We start from the raw sequence: 5,893 nt of genomic DNA, 5'->3' as shown, positions 1-5,893 counted from the left end.
TGCATTAGTTGTTCTTTTTTTATTTTTGTGTGTTTAGCACTTGTTATTTTAATTGAATTGCTTAATTTCTACTCATCCTTCAGTATCATACCACAAAGTGAAATTTAAGTCCATGGCATCGGGGTTTTTCTTCAAACTTTTATTTAAGTGTGTTTTTCCAGGACTCAACAGCTCCAAGTCAAGTAGTTGTTTCAATGTAGTTGTGGAGGGCGCAGCTCGTAGTGGCCCATGTGGGAATCGAACCACCAGCCTTGTTAAGAGCGCCATGCTCTAACCAACTGAGCTAACCAGTCGCCCCCATGGCGTCAGTTTTGATTGTGCACGTAATTTTTATAAATGTTATAAAATAGAAAATACAGAAAAGTATAAGGAAAATAGTCAACTTTTATTAGGTTTTAATTGAAAAGCAGAATTTATTTTTGTGAAATTTCAGGTAATTAGGATATCTGTGTAGTCACTGGTGTTTGTTTTGAAATATTGGCCAGTGCTACCGTGTTTCCCTGAAAATAAGACTAAGAAAATAAGCACTAGCATGATTTTTCAGGATGCTCGTAATATACAATAAGCCCTAATGCGTCTTTTGGAGCAAAAATTAATACAAGATCCGGTCTTATTTTCGGGGAAACATGGTAGGGCTTATTTTATATTACGAGCATCCTGAAAAATCATGCTAGGGCTTGTTTGTGGTTAGGTCTTATTTTGGGGGTAACGTACTGATTTGTACTAATATGTCTGCTAATATACATAGGAAGGCTGTGTGGGGTGTTAGAATGAAGGAGAAAATGTTTTTAAGATGTAAGGCTCAAAGTTTGTTTCCTGTCATTTTAAATATTAAGTATCAAGGTCTATAGTCTTGAAAGCTACAGAATCTATAGCTTTTCATATATGTGATTGAGATGAAATGTGATTTTTGCTGAAAGCAAAATACCTTGTTTTAATTATAATCAAGGAACCTCAGAAATGGAGTTATGACACTTGAAACTGAGGTACAACTTACTTGATAATAACACCTGTGTTTTTGCTGGTTTAACTAACGTGCGAGTTTTTTCTTATATGACATTTAAAGACTGCTCTTCCTGTCTTGATTAATCTTTTGTGCAGTCTTCAGGTAAGAAAGCCTATACAATTTGAAATAAGTTTGGTAATGATAGACATTTTGGTTTGTACTAAAATACTAAATATTCTCTTAATTTATCAAGTACTTGGTTTTTGTTTTTTGTCATGTGTGTCCTTTTACTTGCCCAATTTAAACAAAAATGAATTTCATTTGGTATTAAGTAATGATTGTTGTGCAGTAAGAAATTAATTTTTAAAGTGATAATTTTGTGACTATAAATTAAATATACACCTATCATGTGTCATGACCAATTTTCACATTTCTGTTAAATCTACATTAATGTATGATTAACTTGGGCAGTGAGAATTTAAGATTGTGCAGAGTCAATAGTCTTAGTTTCTGGAATTGAATACTTTATTTGCCAGTATGTCTGTGATGAGACAGGTGGTAAATCATAATCCAGGCTGAGAAGGTGGCCTCTGGAGCTAATGGGTTTGAATGCTTGCTTTCTTACTTGCCTGCCTCATGGCTTGGGTGAACTACTTAATCTCTCTGTGGCTTAGTTTTTCCCTGGAAAGAGCGTTCAGTAATAAGTTAATACATGTATTGTGCTTACTTACCTACCACTGGGTGTGTAGTGACTGTTCAGTAAATGTTAGCTGTTACTGTTTCCTCGAAGTGAAGTTCCAGCCATGATGGCAAACCATCTCCCTCAGTCAAACTACTCCGGACACAAATTTTTATTGTTTGGATAGTTTCCCCGGAAAGAAAAGGTACCCTCTTTCCCCAAAAATAAGACCTAGCTGGACAATCAGCTCTGATTAATCTTTTAGAACAAAAATTAATACAAAACCTGGTATTACATGATACTATATTTATTATGTATATTATATGTTATGTTTATAATATTATTCCCGGTCTTACAGTAAAATAAGACCAGGACTTGTATTAATTTTTGCTCCAAAAGACGCATTACAGCTGATTGTCCAGGTAGGTCTTATTTTCGGGGAAACACGGTAGTAGCTTTAAATGGGTTGTGATCTTTGATGTGAAAGTGGAGAGCTGCCTGTATTTACTTTCTTCCTCTGTTAAAAGTGTGTTACTTCCTCAGCAGGACAGGTGGGAGTGCTAAGCCTTCGTTAGATGACTCCTGGAAAGGAGATACCCAGAATTTGGCAAAAGTTTGATGAGTACTGCCAAAGAAGGTTAATTTTTAAGGGCAGTCAACTTGGATAAAGCCCAAGCTACAGTAAGCAAGTTTCAATGTTTCTACTTGAACATTATTCCAGAGAGCGTCAAGGTAGTAAAAAATGCCTTAACATTTTTTTGACATCTGAGTACTTACATGCCAGAAACTGACAGGTATTTTATGTGCATTAGGATTTTCATTATCACCCTATGAGATAGGCACGTGTTAACCCCATTTACAGAATAGGAAATGGGCTTATGTAACTACCAAAGTGTTGGTAAGTGTTGGAGCTGCCCTCTAGGGTGCTGTCATAAAAGCTTCCTGGACAATACCTCAAAGCTGCCAGCTGAACCACATCTGATTCCAAGGGGCCAGGCTTGGCGCTGTGTCCTGCCGGCCTTCATCCTCGAGTGACAAGAAGAAATGTTACCTGAGCTGCTGAGGATGACATAGCAGTCTGGTTGCTGTGCCACATACGTATGAGTTGGAAACAGTCACATGAAATGGTAATGCAACGATGGAAAAAATGTAAGTTATAAAGATTTTAAGTAGTTCAAGATGCTGGCTGGCTAAGGTAGAAGAGGGTTTAGTCTGAAATGGTTAATTTGGTCCTTCAAGGAAATGCTATCAGTTTGGACAAGCGGAATAAGAACATTTCTCAAAGGTCTGGCATTGGAGGAGGTAGCAGTTGCCGTCGTTTCACAAGGTTTAGTGGATACTGTTTACTGTTGGGAAGATTTTAATGAGAACAAAAATGTAAAAGTGCTTGTTAGGGCTCACTAGGTGTCAGTTCCCTTGGCCTCAGCTGTATTTGATGCAACTTACCAGTTAGTTTCTGGGACACTTGCAAACAATTCAAAGCCATTCTTTTTGACAATTTTTTCTTAGATGTTCCTTATTTCTAAATAGCAGTTTGTCCCCTGTACTGCTCTTCTCTATGACATTTTCTTGGGAGTTCATTTATTCCTGTGGTGGTAATTAACACTTTTCGCAACCCTGAGTAATGTCATTTGATCTGGCCCCATCATGGGAGAGTTGAGCGGTACCCCTATGGTAAAGAGCTTGCTGTGAACTCCAGTTGTGCAAGTCCACTTTGGTGATCACTGCTCCCTTCAGACCAGCAAGGGAGTTTGCTGCATGGGAGGCTGGTGAATTCTGCCTTCTGCTAAAATCTGGCCCTAACTCCTACACCCTGTTTCTGAAACAACCCACAAGGGGTGCAAGGCCCCCTTCAGTTGAAACTGGCTCAGCAACACACTAACAGTGGCTCCTCATTGCACTTGGAGATTATGGTGTGCTATTTCACCAGCCAAGGTAGCACATGATCCTAAATCCAGGTGTAATTTTTTTAAATGATGTCCTCTTTCACCTATTATTCTTAGTTCCCATCTGGCGCATACGTAGCTTTGAGTAGATAATTGATGAGCAACTGTATTGAGGACTTCCCCAGGGGACAGGTGTGGTGTGGCCACACAGCAAAAGCAAGCAATTATCTTCTCAGTTTTTGCTCTTAAGTTGGGTCTGGATAGAGCCTTCAAGTAGGAAACAATTGAATACATTCCTTGCATCCAGAAGAATACATTCATATTCAGATGTATTACCATGTTTCCCCAAAAATAAGACCTAGCCGGACAATCAGCTGTAATGCATCTTTTGGAGCAAAAAATAGAAGACCCGGTATTATACCCAGTCTTATAGTTAAATAAGACTGGTCTTATATTAATTTTTGCTCCAAAAGGCGCATTAGAGCTCATTGTCCGACTAGGTCTTATTTTCGGGGAAGCACGGTAGGCACTGGGCCAAACGAATATTAGTATTCACGTTTGCTGCCTGTAATGTGCAGGGTGCTGTGCAGAAAGCCATATGACAGGATTGTCTTGAAAACTTTATATAGTCTAGTAGAGGGGACAGATGAAACGGGATTACAACACGTGGCAAGTAGAAAGATAAAGATGCCAAGGAGCACCAAATGCAGGAGTAGATACTAGTTCCTCCAGAAGCAGCCTTCCTAAGTGCAGTGCTGCATGGTAGATTGGTGAACAGAAGATAGTTACACTGCTCAGTGACATTTTGAACAGAGAAAAAGCACTGAAAGAGGTGGAGGTAATGAGTTAGGTGTAGATGTGTTAAATTTGATGTGCTGTGGGAAATTGTAATGGAGGACGCCTGTCTGCTCAGGAGACAACTAGGTTAGATTTCAGAGCTGTCAGCACATAGGTGGTAACTAAAGCCATGGGAGGGATTGGTTATTACCCAGGGTGCCAGTGCAAAGTAAAAACCTTGGGGGAATATATTAAGCAGTCAAAGTAAGCCCACAAAGGAGGCAGAAATGGCCAGAGATGTAAGTGGGCCATAGGATAGAATAGAGCATGAAGCCAAGGGACAAGTTTCTTAACTTCCTTACGTTCCCATGTTTCAGGACAGGAAATATATTCCAGACAGAAGAGCCTTAGAGTGTTGCTGAGTTTTGGGGGAGGACAGCTGATTCCATCACTATTCCAGACCCTCAGGATTTCTGCCAAAGGAAATACTTATCCAAGATTGCCCCTCTCCTTCACCCTGCTTCTGAGGCTTATACTCTAGTTATCTTCTCTGGCTTATTTGACCCATCCACACATCTCCTCAAAGTTGATGTAGGTTCCCAGGACATAATGAATTTTCAATCCACTTGAAAGTTTTTCAGGATTCCCTAGGCTTGTCGTTCCCCCCCCCGCCCCCCATTCTTGTGACAAAGTTCTCTGCACCAGTGTTCTCAACAAGCTGCGCTGCCAGCCTAGAAACCCTTTCCTTGCTAGCATATTAGGCTGTTTCTCCTTGACTTACCAAGTATCTGAAAATCTTGACTTCCTACCAAGAAGTCAGCCTGGGGAAATCAGGATGCTTTCAGTTGCATATAACAGAACAGCTTACCTAACTCAAGCTGGATTAAACACTAAGGAAAATTTGTTTCATAGTTGGAAGATCAGAGGCTGAGGGGACTCTAGGATTGGCCTCAAAGATATCCTCAAAGACTGTTCTTTTCATCTCCGCTCTGCTTTCCTCAGTGTGTTGGCCTGGCAGTCACACTGGCTTTTCTCACGCAGTTCCATGCCTCACACCCAGACACCACAAAGTCCAAAGGGAAAAGGAACTACTTTGTATCTCTTAGAAGTTAAAATACCTGTCCCAGAGCCATCCTCCACAACCTTCACATTTTGGTACCAGATATTGGGTCACATGTCCATTGGCGAAGCTAAGACTAATTATTTGGAATAAAATGGGTGTTGGGAATCAATCACTATAACTGGATTCATGGAAAGAGGTGAAATGTATCAAGTCTCTGTAATAGCCATGAAATTCCAGCTCTTTTAATTGCCCCACCCAAGTATTTACCCTATACTCAAATACACCTTGCCAATATTGACAATTGATGGTTGTTCAATGTTAATTATTATTCAAATGGTTGTAAAGCTCTGTATCTGTAGCTGATTTTAACCTCTTTATGTGAGACTTCATGCAGCTCTGGGGATTGTTAAAGCTTTTAGATGATAATCATGAAAATTCATAAACTATCTTTTTCCATCTCTTTACTTTCAGTCTGTGTGTGTCTTTCCATATGAAGTGAGTCTCTAGTAGGCAGCATATGTAAGGGTCTTGTTTTCTTATCG

This window comes from Rhinolophus sinicus, chromosome 2 (genome assembly GCF_057876585.1).
Source record: "Rhinolophus sinicus isolate RSI-liver-muscle chromosome 2, RSI-T2T, whole genome shotgun sequence".
Lineage (NCBI taxonomy): Eukaryota > Metazoa > Chordata > Mammalia > Chiroptera > Rhinolophidae > Rhinolophus > Rhinolophus sinicus.
This window is presented reverse-complemented; position numbering follows the sequence as displayed.